At 38.6% G+C, this 13,141-nt stretch overlaps 1 pseudogene; it reads left to right on the top strand.

Annotated features, from left to right (window-relative positions):
• Window positions 1-10,365: 10,365 nt before the first annotated feature.
• LOC101714173 (TAR DNA-binding protein 43 pseudogene) lies at window positions 10,366-12,186 on the top strand (annotated as a pseudogene).
• Window positions 12,187-13,141: the final 955 nt, after the last annotated feature.

Here is a 13,141-nt window from a genome sequence, read left to right as displayed (position 1 = left end):
CAACACTTGATAATTAGAAAACAAGAATACAAAATGTCTTGTTATATTGGAAAACAGCCAATAATATAAGCACTTGAGTCTTACTGTTATCTGTTAGTCTAAGTACTGGAAAGATAGAGCTAACATTCATGCTTGGCAATGGGAAATTTTGGATATTCAAATCTTTCAGATATCACATTTGGAATTCTGAAAGCATTTATAATCAATTTGATCCTCTATAAATGAAATATGCAAAGCAGAGGTAAAGTTGAAAGCCCTTGTAAAGGAAGATGTGTGAATCATGAAGAGGTTTCTAACACTGGTCATTATTTGTAGATGTTTGCTGAGAATCAGCTGAACTAAAGGACAGTGAACATCATTTTGGATGGCTGATCTCAAGCACTTCTACTGGCAGAGATGCTCCACTGTCCCTGGGATGGATTGCTCTATCCATTTTTCTGACTTTGGGCAAATCATTCTTCTACTCTGATTCACTTTTCTCCTTGTCCACCTTCTCAGGGTGGTTCAGCTTTTCAAATGTCATGTGGAAAAGTACAGTGCAAATGAAACATCTTGCTATTATTATTCTCTAAGGTGATTGTATACTTCCTTCTAAGGCAGAATAGTTGAGGAAATATGTGTCCCTCGCCATGCTCAAGATGGCTGCTTCTGTGTCAATCTTGGGTTCTAAGGAGGTCCCTCTCAGGAATCTGCGAAAGGCCTGAATGTCACCACCAAGACCAGGTAGATGGGATCAGATGAATTTTTCAGATAACACTAAAGAAAACAGAACCAATGGCCTCACCCCCCCCCCAAAATTTCAAAAACCAAAAGATAAAACAAAAACAATATCAAAAAGCCACACACAAACAAAAACCTAAAAACAAAACAAAAAACCTGACTCCAAACAAGCTCAACAAAATACAGCACACACCACAAAACAAACAGCCCACACCACAAAACAAACAGCCCCCCACCTAGCTAATTTCATCAGATATCTTGAAAGGAAATAGTTTCAATTTTTTTTCTTTTCTGCATTATTACTATATTATTTTATTTCTCCACCTTACTTATATCCACACTTTTATAAAAGTAAACTTCCTGGAACCTTCATCTAGTGGTTTTAGCAAATAGAGATTTTTAGCAGCAGCAAAGCGGATCACTCTTTCTCCTTGTGCGAAAGCTGCTCTCCAGGGAAAGACCTAACCCAGGCACACTGCAGCAGTCAGATGAGGGCAGTGATTTCAGTCCTTCCACAGGTTTAACTCACTGCTTGACTGTGTCCATTTGGCAGAATATGGTAGTAAACTTGTGCCAGCCAGTATGCTGCATCTGCTTCTTGTTCCACTAGAGACCTTGCTTCATCTTGTTATTAAAATCACCTTTCTGAGAGAGTAATAACTTCCAAGAATTTAACAGTTAGAGCTCTGGCTCTGAGGGACTTGAACAAGTGGCAAGTAAAGTTTGTCTGAAGCTCACAGAGTTAAGCTCTCTATGCTTATTAGAGCTAATTGTATACAGATACCTTCCGTGTGTAGTGCCTGAAGTTCCATGCCAGGTATGGGATGGTGTTTAAATTAATCCTTTGATAACATGATTATTGAAGATTAAAAAGTAATTAAAATGACTGGCCATGAAAATCAGTTCATCAACAACACTGACGGAAGCTTGCATCTTAAAGCATATAACTGTGTGGAAAAAACTTGCATCTACTTGGTGTTCAGACATTTGAGGGAATGAGGAAATCCTCTCCCTCCCAGAGCAGTAGATAATTTCATTTGGCTGCATGTAGGCCTTTAATTATGGTGAGGCTGTTCAGTGTACCCCAGTGGCCTTACTGCCTGCTTATTCCCATTAATTTGGAAGTTGTAACCCAAGTCCAGAGCTACTTCAGTATGACCCTGAGGTTACTTGAGTTACCCATTTGTGTTTAAGTAAGTAATTGTGATTGGTGATTTCCCTCTGGAATCTTTGGAGTACGGCAATCACATGAAATTTGCTGGCTCTTTCATGCATGCTCAGAGGTAGAAATAAGTACATAAGGCATTTGGAATGATAATTTCCAAGATATGCCTGTCCCCCTCAGTAGCTCTGCATTCCTTCTGTGGCCCATCAATATTCCCATTGTCACTTTTAACTGCAAATTTGAGAAAATGCTAGAAAAAAAAGATATATTCTTTTAAGCCAGAGAGATGAGATGGTTTCTATTCTCTTCCACTAAAATGAAAACTATATTTTCTCTGCATATAAAAGCTAATGCTTAGAGCAGTACTTTACTTTTTTGGCTGAAAAATATATTGATATTTCTAAAGAAAAGTATGCTGTTGTTTGTTAGGGGACAGGTTGAATTTTGGAAATGAATTAAATGAAGTGTTGTGTCAGAGTACTCATTTAGAAGAGTATTCATATGCTCAACAGTTCTTAAGGAAAGGCAATACATAATCAATAGTGATGTACAATGTTTCTTCTAAAAACCAGATCCTCAGTGTAGGAAATCCAGTTTTCTGAAAAATCAATGGGCATTAATTTTAAAGAACTGCAAGTCAAATATGTAACTCGTGGAGAGAAATAAAAATCTTTATATATCAACTTCATAGCCACAGGCTAAATGTTTAATTATGCAGCCTATTTTGTTCTCTCATAGAAACTCTAGAAGATCCTGTATTCCTGAATACAAATGGCACTACAGAGTTTTATGATGACTAAATCATAAACTGATGTTATAAAGTCTAATAAGTTAAGAAATAACAAAAACACAGTAGGTTGGAGAAAATAGGCAATAAAGTAGAAATAGTCTAAATTTGCTTATAAAAAACTGTCAGATATTCTCTATGCAACTTAATAATAACTAGACTTTGAGAAAGTCTTTTAATATCCCTGAACTTCAATTTCTTCATTTTTTTAAATTAAATTCTTTTATTGGTACATTTTAGGTACACAACACAATTACATTTCTCATTGGGAATTGTACCTTTACATAATGCATCTTGGTTCTTATTGTTTCCCCATTCCTAGCCCTCCCTTCATGCCCTCCACCCTTCCCTATTTACAAAGACTTTATTTCCATTTTTTCCATTTCTCAGGACTTTTCGTTTCCCTGCTTTCCTTTCTCCTGCCCCTCCCACTACCCCTACCCCTTTGGACCTTTTCTTCCTATTTTGCATTATCGATTATTCATTCTAATCATTGGTACATTTTAGATATACAATATAATGACATTCATCATTGGAAATTTGCACCTTTACATAGCCTCTCTTGGTTCTTATTTTTCACCCTTGCCCAGCCCTCCCTTCAACCCCTCCATTCCTCCCTATTTACAAAGATTTTATTCCCATTTTTCCATTTTCTCATATTAATCCCATTCCCTTCTATCCTTTCCTCTAGCCCTCCCACTTCCTTCCCCTTTGCCCCTTTTCTTCCTATTTCACATTACCTATTACACATTTAGTCCTTATTTACACTTTCAGTTTCTCACACCAGAGAAACTATTCAGTATTTATACATGTGTGTCCTATTTATTTCACTTAACAGTATTGCCTCAATGTGCATTCACTTAGCTATAAATGTCTCTAATTTCTCATTTTTTATGGTTGAGTAGTACTCCATTTTATAAAAAAAACACATTTTCTTTTTTTTTTTTTTTGGTACCGGGGATCGAACTCAGGACCTTGGGCTTGTGAGGCAGGCGCCAGAAACACTGAGCTAAATTCCCGGCCCAAAAATCACATTTTCTTTGTCCAGTCTCCAGTTGATGGGTATTTGGGCTGTTTCCAAGTTTTAGCTATCACAAACTGTGCTGCTATGAACATGGGCACACATATATCACTGTGGTATGATTCTTTTAATTCTTTGGGGAAGATCCCCAGCAGTGGAATAGCGGGGTCAAATGGGATTTCCAGTCCTAGTTCTTTGAGGTATCTCCATACTGATTTCCACAGTGCTTGCACCAGTCTACACTCCCACCAACAGTAGAGCAGGGTTCCTCTTTCCCCACAGCCCTGCCAGCATTTGTTATTGGTTGACTTCATGATAGCAGCCATTCTTTCTGGAGTGAAGTGGAATCTCAGCGTTGTTTTCATTTCCATCTCTCGAATGACCAGTGATGTTCAACATTTTTTCATGTATTTATTTGCTATTTCTACTTCTTTGTCTGAGAAATGTCTGTTCATTTCAGATGCCCATTTTTGGATTGGGTCTTTAAATTTGGAAGGTCTGATCTTTTTAAGTTCTTTATAGATTCGAGATAGTTGACTTTTGTCTGAGGAAGAGCAGGTGAAGATTTTTTCCCACATTGTGGGTTGTCTGTTCACACTGCTGGTAGTTTCTCTTGCTGTGCAGAAGCCTTTTAATAAGAAGAGATCCCACTTGTTGATTGTTTGTGCTAGTTCACGGGCAACTGAGGTTTTCTTCATCAAATCTTTTCCTACACCGATGTCTTCAAGAGTTCTACCTAACCTCTGTTCCAAATGGTCCTATTTTAATATTTAGATCTTTAATCCATTTTGATTTTAGTTTAGTTCATGGTGAGAGATATAGGTCTAGTTTTAATCTTTGGCAAGTTGAAACCCAATTTATCCAGCACCATTTATTAAAGAGGCTATCTTTCCTCCGGTGAGGGTGTTTGGCTCCTTTATCAAAGATGAGATGGCTGAGTGTGTCTGGCGTTGTTTCTGCATCTTCTAATCTGTTCCACTGGTCCTCAGGTCTGTTTCTTTGCCAGTACCATGCTGTTTTTATCACAGTAGCTTTGTAGTAGAGTTGCAGATTGGGGATTGTGATACCCCCTGCCATGTCTCTGTTACCTAGAATTGCTTTTGTTATTCTGGGTCTCTTCTTGTTCCAAATGAATTTTTGGTTTGTTTTCTCAAGGTCTATGAAGTATGCTGCTGGGATCTCAATTGGAATTGCATTAAATCTATATAGCAGTTTTGGAAGTATGGCCATTTTCACTATATTAATCCTTTCTACCCAGGAGCAGGGTATGTCTGCCCATTTTCTGATATCATCTTCAATCTCTCTTTTCAGAGTGCCATAGTTTTCAGAGAACAGGTCTTTGATTTCTTTGGTTAGGTTGATTCCTAGGTATTTCAGTTTGTTGGATGCTATTGTGAAAGGAATTATTTGCCCTATTTCTCTCTCAGTGAGTCTGTCATTTGTGTAGAGGAAAGCTATTGATTTTTATGTGTTGACCTTGTAACCAGCTACTTGACTGAATTTGCTTATTAAGTCTAGTAGACTTTTGGTGGAGTTCTTGGGGACTTCTATATAGCATATCATGTCATCTGCAAATAATGACAATTTGACTTCTTCATTTCCTATCTTTATTCCTCTTATTTCTTTCTCTTGTCTAATTGCTGTGGCTAATGTTTCCAGAACTATATTGAACAGGAGTGGTGATAGTGGACATCCTTGTCTTGTTCCTGATTTTAGTGTGAAGGATTTCAGTGTTTGACCATTTAGTATGATATTGGCTGTTGGTTTTTCATAGATGGCTTTTATCAATTTGAGGTAGAGACCATCTATTCCAAATTTTTGTAGGGTTTTTATCCTAAATGCATGTTGGATTTTGTCAAATTCTTTTTCTGCGTCTATGGAGATAATCATATGGTTTTTGTCTTTGGCTCTACTGATATAGTGTATTACACTGATTGATTTGCGTATGTTGAACCATCCCTACATTCCTGGGATGAATCCCTCTTGATCAGGGTGTATGATCTTCTTGATGATCTTCTGCATTCTGTTTACCAGTATCTTATTAAGTATTTTTGCATCTATGTTCATTAACTATAGTTCTCCTTTTCAGTTGGGTCTTTCTCTGCTTTGGGGATCAAGGTGATGCTTGCTTCCAGGAATGAATTTGGGAGTATTGCTTCCCTTTCAATTTCATTGAAGAGTTTAAACAGTAGTGGCAGCAGTTCCTCTCTAAATGTCTTGTAGAATTCAGCAGTGAAGCCATCAGGGCCCGGGCTTTTCTTAGTTGATAAGTTTTTAGTTACATTTTCAATTTCTTTGATATTGGGTTGTTCAGAATTTTTAGGTCTTCTTCGTTCAACTTTGGTAATTCATATGTATCTAGGAATCTGTCCATTTCTTCTGTGTTGTCCATCTTATTGGCGTATAGGTTCTGGAAGTAGGTATTGATGATCCCCTGGATTTCTGCTGGGTCTGTTGTAATTTCACCCTTTTCATTCCTAATTGCATGGATTTGGACCTTTTCTTTCCTTTTTCTGACAAGGTTGGCTAAGGGTTTGTCAATTTTGTTGATTCTTTCGAAGAACCTACTCTTGGCTTCATTGATTTTTTGTATCATTCTCTTAGTCTCCATTGCATTGATTTCTCCTCTGATCTTTATAATTTCCTCCCTCATATGAGCTCTGGGGTTGTCCTGTTCTTCTTTTTCTAGAAGCTTGAGGTGCAGCATCATGTTGTTTAATTGGGCTCGTTCCGTTTTCCTAATATGCGTATTCACTGCTATGAATTTCCCTCATAAGACTGCTTTCATTGTGTCCCATAGATTCTGATATGTTGTACTGTCATTGTCATTTAATTGAAGGAACTGTCTGATTTCTTCTTTAATTTCCTCTGCGACCCATTGGTTATTCAGAAGTGTGTTGTTCAATTTCCATGTGTTTATGAAATTTTTTGAGTTTCTTTTGCTGTGGATCTCCAGTTTCATTGCACTATGGTCTGATAATATACAGGGGATAACTTCAATTCCTTTGCACTTACTTAAACATGTTCTATGTGTGAGTATGTGGTCTGTTTTGGAGAATGACCCATGTGCAGCTGAGAAGAATGTGTATTCTGATTTTGTGGGGTGGAAGACTCTGTAAACATCTGTGAAGTTCATTTGTTCAAGAGTTTGATTGAGTTCTAGTATTTCATTACTTATTTTTTGTCTAGTTGATCTATTTGTGACAGTGGGGTGTTGAGGTCCCCCACCACAATTGCATTAGTGCATATATGACTTTTCATGTCCGTTAATATTTGTTTTATATAGTTGAGCGCACTAGTGTTTGGTGCATAGATATTTATGATTGTCATCTCTTCCTCTTGGATTCTTCCCTTTACAAGGATGTAGTGTCCTTCTTCATCGCTCTTAATCAGTGTTGGTTTGAAATCTACTTTATCTGCAAAGAGGATAGCTACTCCTGCTTTTTTTCGGGTTCCTGTCACATGGAGTATTGTTTTCCACCCTTTAACTTTCAGTCTATGAGTTTCCTTTTGAATTAAGTGTGTTTCTTGTATGCAGAATATTGTTGGATTTTGCTTCTTGACCCATTCTGCCAGTCTATTTCTTTTGATTGGTGAATTGAGACCTATAACATTGATGGTTATAACTGAAACGTACTGGCTTATCATTGCCATGACTTTTTCTTTTTGTCAGGTTCTCCCCCTTTACATTTAATTTCTTGTCATACCAGATGGGTTCATTCTGCTTTGCTTCCTGGGGTTGTGATCCTCAGTGTCTGTTCCTAGGATATTGTGTAAAATTCTTTGGAGTGCTGGTTTGGTAGTCACGAAGTTCCTAAGGTGCTCTTTGTCATGAAAGTATCTTATTTCTCCATCCATTTTGAAAGATAGTTTTTCAGGGTACATCAATCTGGGTTGGAGGCTGTTTTCTTTTAGGGCTTGGAATATGTCACTCCAAGCTCTTCTTGCCTTGATGGTTTGTGTTGAGAAGTCTGCTGTGATTCTGATGGGCTTTCCTTTGTATGTGATTTGCTTCTTTTCTCTAATTGCTTGTAGAACTTTGTTCTTCTGTTGAGTTTCTGGAATCTTAACAATTATAGGCCTATGTGTAGATTTTTTTTGATCAAAGCTTTTTGGAGTCCAATATGCCTCACTTATCTGTATGTAAAGTTCTTTTGCCCTGCTTGGGAAGTTTTCTACCATTATTTCTGTGAAGAGTTTTTTTATGTCATCTGGACTCTCTCCTGTTTCTTCATTGACTCCAATCAGTCTTATGTTATTCTTCTTTGCATCATCTAGCAGCTGCTGGATTGATTTCTCATGTTCCCTTATAATTTTGAAGCAATTTTTCTTTTCCTGGTCATTAATTGCAATCTTATCTTCTATATCTGAAATTCTGTTCTCACATTGGCTCATTCTGCTGTGTAGACTTTCAGTGGAGTTTTTCATCTCCTGGAAATCTATTTGCATCTGTTTCAATGGATTCCATTTGTTTCCTATGTTGGGATTCCATCATGTTCCTGAGCTCCTCTCTAAATTTATTAATCGTGTCTTGCACTAGGGGCACAATTTCTCCTGTTATCTGAGAATTTATTTCTGATTTCATTTTTTCCAGATCCCCTTTTGTTTCCAGTTCAGTGGGTCCAGGTGGTTGAGTATCAGAGTGTCCCATCTCATTTCCCTTTGGGGTTTCTGTAGGTGATCTGGGAGTCTGGTTTTGAGACTTATTTACATGTTTTCTCATTTCGACTTGGTGTGTGGGGGGACGGTTGGCACGTGCACGGATTACCTCCTCTGAGCTGGGAGAGGTGGGCCAGGGGCCAGGAGCAGTGGTAGGGATGGTGGCCCAAAAGCCCTTTCCTGTGGGCTGGGAGCAGCGGGAGGGATGGTTTCTGGGAAGCCCCTTCCTCTGGACCAGGAGCAGTGGGATGGCAGCTCAGAAGCCCTTACCTCTGGGCTGGGAGCAGCAGGACTCAGTACCATGGTCTGGTTGTCTGGTGTCCTCTCTGTCTTTGTAGTGTGGAACCAGGTGGCTGTACAGAGGAGCAGGTGTATGGGGGTCCAGTGGATTGTTGTCAGCGCATGGGTTGATTCAGCGTGTTCCGTGCGACTCGCGACCTCAGTAGGGCATCATTTATTTATTTTTCTAAAGATTAAAAATCTTTAGTCAAACATTGTAAATCAGGGATTGTGCATGAATTTATGGAGGATACAAGCATTTACTTTTTAAAAATTCTTTTATTGGTACATTTTAGGTATACAATACATTTACATTTATCATTGGGTGCTTGTACCTGTACATGATGTATCTTAGCTCTTATTTTCTTCCCCCTTACCTGTGTGCCCCTCACCCCCTCCACCCTTCCCTATTCACATAGATTTTGTTTCCATTTTTTTCTTTTCTCATAATTTTTCCTTTCTCTTCTTTCCTTTCCCCTTCCCCTCCCACCATCCCTGCACCTTTGGAACTTTTCTTATTCCAAATTATCAATTATTCATTTTAATCATTTTAATCCTTATTTACACTTTCAGTTTCACACTAGAAAAACTATTCGGTATTTACACATATGTGTCCTATTTATTTCACTTGAGAGTATTGCCTCAATATGCACCCATTTAGCTATAGATGTCTCTAGTTTTTCATTCTTTATGGCAGAGTAGTACTCCATTTTATATATTAAAAAACCCACATCTTCTTTATCCAGGCTCCAGTTGATGGGCACTTGGGCTGTTTGAATTTCCCGCATAGAACTGCTTTCATTGTGTCCCATAGATTCCTGTATGTTATACTGGCATTATCATTTGCTTGTAGAAACTGTCTAATTTCTTCTTTAATTTCCTCTGTGACCCATTGGTTGTTCAGGAGGGTGTTATTCCATTTCCATGTGTTTGTGGGTGTTCTGCGGTTTCTTATGTTATTGACCTCCAATTTTATTGCACTATGGTCTGATAATATGCAGGGGGTAACTTGAATTCTTTTACATTTACTTAGACATGCCCTATGAGCTAGCATGTGGTCTATTTTGGAGAATGACCTGTGTGCAGCTGAAAAGAATGTGTATTCTGATTTTGTGTGGTGGAACACTCTGAAAACATCTACTAAGTCCATTTGTTGAATAGCTTGGTTCAGTTCCAAAATTTCGTTGTTAATTTTTTGTCTAGATGATCTGTATATTCGTGGTAGTGGGGTATTGAAATCCCGCACCACAATTGTATTAGTGCTTATTTGACTTTTCATGTCTATTAATATTTGTTTTGTATAGTTGGGAGCATTCATATTTGGTGCATATATATTTAGGACTGTCATCTCTTCTTCTTGTATTGCTCCCTTCACAAGGATGTCATGACCACCTTTGTCTCTCTTAATTAGTTTTGGTTTGAAATCCACTTTGCAAATAAAATTGCTACCCCTGCTTTTTTCTGGGTTCCTGTCACATGGAGAACTGTTTCCCATCCTCTTACTTTCAGTCTATGAATTGCTTTTTGAGTTAGGTGTGTTTCTTGTGTACAGCATATTGCTGGATTTTGGTTCTTAATCCATTCTGTCAGTTTATTTCTTTTGACTGGTGAATTGAGGCCATTAACATTGATGGTTATAATTGATACATATTGACTCATCCTTGTCATGATGTTTTGCTGTTGTTGGCTCTTTTATTTCTTATTTTTCCCTCCTTTCCCTTTAGCTTCTTACCTTGCCTGGTCACTTCCCTCTGTTGGGCCTCATGGAGTTGTGGTACAATCAGCAACACAATAGCATCAAGTACCTCTTAGAAAATGACAATTTGTGGTAGTTATTAATCTATCACCTTTAACTGTGTGAATTAAATCAAAATCAAGGACCAACCAAACATATGTTTATCATGAATCAACTCTTCAATATAGCAACTCTACCCTTTGGGATGGGGAGTTAGAAGGAGTTGGGGAGGGAGGAATAGGTAAGTAGAAGGATAGGGGAAGGTTAGCAGTGAGGCCAGAGGACAAAGACAAGAGAAGGAAAGAGAAGAAAAGAAGGATAAAGAAGAAATATGAATTAGGGGCATAACAGGAACACAAAGGAGGATGAAGAACAATGTGGGACAGCAAGGGAGTGAGGCAGAGAGAGAGAGAAAGAAAAGAGAAAGAAAAAAGAGAAAAATAAAAATTTTAAAAGTAGCAAAGAAGAAAAAAATTAAAGATAAGAGTTCTCTGGTCTGTCCCTGCTTTATTTTCCCTGTTATGCTTCCTAGTAGCAGCCTAGCGGAGAAAATAAAAGATGTCTGAATATATTCGGGTAACAGAAGATGAGAACGATGAACCCATTGAAATACCAGCAGAAGACGATGGGACAGTACTACTGTCCACAGTTACATGGGGCATGTGGGCTGTGCTACAGGAATACAGTGTCCCAATGTATGAGAGGCGTCCATCTGGTTGAAGGAATTCTGCATGCCCCAGATGCTGGCTGGGGAAATCTGGTATATGTTGTCAACTACCCCAAAGATAACAAAAGGAAAATGGATGAGACAGATGCTTCTTCAGCAGTTAAAATGAAAAGAGCGGTCCAGAAAACATCGGACTTAATAGTGTTGGGTCTTCCATGGAAAACAACTGAGCAGGATCTAAAAGAATATTTTAGTACCTTTGGAGAAGTTCTTATGGTGTAGGTCAAGAAAGATATTAAAACTGGTCATTTAAAAGGCTTTGGCTTTGTTCGTTTTACGGAATATGAAACCCAGGTGAAAGTAATGTCACAGCGACATATGATAGATGGACGATGGTGTGACTGTAAAATTCCTAATTCTAAGCAAAGTCCAGATGAGCCTTTGAGGAGCAGAAAGGTGTTTGTTGGGCATTGTACAGAGGACATGACCTCTGATGAGCTGCAGCAGTTCTTCTCTCAGTACAGAGAAGTGGAAGATGTCTTCATTCCCATACCATTCAGGGCTTTTGCCTTTGTTACCTTTGCAGATGATCAGGTTGCCCAGTCTCTTTGTGGAGAGGACTTGATCATTAAAGGAATCAGCATCCATATATCCAATGCTGAACCTAAGCACAATAGCAATAGACAGTTAGAGAGAAGTGGAAGACTTGGTGGTAATCCGGGTGGCTTTGGGAATCAGGGTGGGTTTGGAAAGAGTAGAGGGGGTGGAGCTGGCTTGGGAAACAATCAGGGCAGTAACACGGGTGGGGGAATGAATTTGGTGCTTTTAGCATTAATCCAGCAATGATGGCTGCAGCCCAGGCCATGCTGCAGAGCAGCTGGGGTATGATGGGCATGCTTGCCAGTCAGCAGAACCAGTCGGGCCCATCGGGTAATAACCAAAGCCAGGGCAACATGCAGAGGGAGCCAAATCAGGCTTTTGGTTCTGGAAATAACTCTTACAGTGGTTCTAATTCTGGTGCTGCCATTTGTTGGGTATCAGCATCGAATGCAGGGTCAGGCAATGGTTTTAATGGAGGCTTTGGCTCAAGCATGGATTCTAAGTCTTCTGGCTGGGGAATGTAGACAGTGGGTTATGGTTAGTTGATACAGAATGGTGGTAATTTTTTCTAAACTCATGGTAAGTATATTGTAAAATACATATGTACTAAGAATTTTTAAAATTGGTTTGTTCAGTGTGGAGTATATTCAGCAGTATTTTTGACATTTTTCTTTAGAAAAAGAGGAGCTAAAGGAATTTTATAAGTTTTGTTACATAAAGGGTTGAAATACTGAGTGGCTGAAAATGAACTGCTGTTTGCCTGATTGGTAAAGCAACACAGTACAATTGATATCAAAAGGTTTCTCTTGTAATAGTTTATCCCTGGACTTAAGTAAATTCTTTGTGTGTTCAAAGTGAAAGCCATTGATTAGAACTACATTCTTTTCTCCTTTTTTAATTTGAACTCCACCATATAGAATTTTCCTTAGGAAAGTCTCCTTTTGGGAGATCATGGTGTCACCGTGTTTGGTTCTTTGGGTTTTGTTTTTAACACTTTTCTCCCCTCATATACAAAAGTACAATATGAAGCCTTCATTTAATCTCTGTAGTTCATCTCATTTCAAATGTTTTTGGAAGAAGCACTTCATTGAAAGCAGTGCTGTAAATATTCTGCCATAGGATTACTTCTGTCTACATGCTTTCTCATTCAAGAATTCATCATCACACTGCACAGGCTGCGTCTTTGACAGTGGATGCCCCATTTTTATCCACTACTCTTTATTTCATGGAGTCGTATCAACGCTATGAATGAAAGGCTGGGATATGGAACCAGAAGGCTGTTTGAACTTTTGAAACCTTGTGTGGGATTGATGGTGGTGCCAAGGCATGAAAGGCTAATTTGAGTGAGAAAAGGAGAGCATGTGCAGAGACTTGGTGGTGAATAATGGATATTTTTTAACTTGGCAAGATGTGTCTCTCAATCCTGTGGCTTTGGTGAGAGTGTGCAGAGAGCAATGATAGCAAATAATGTATGAATGCTTTTTGCATTCAAGGGACACCCACATCTG

The sequence above is a fragment of the Heterocephalus glaber genome, unplaced genomic scaffold, assembly GCF_053883595.1.
Source record: "Heterocephalus glaber isolate CG9 unplaced genomic scaffold, H.glaber_assembly_v1.0 deba00001097, whole genome shotgun sequence".
In the NCBI taxonomy this organism is placed as follows: Eukaryota; Metazoa; Chordata; class Mammalia; order Rodentia; family Bathyergidae; genus Heterocephalus; species Heterocephalus glaber.
This window is presented reverse-complemented; position numbering and strand designations above follow the sequence as displayed.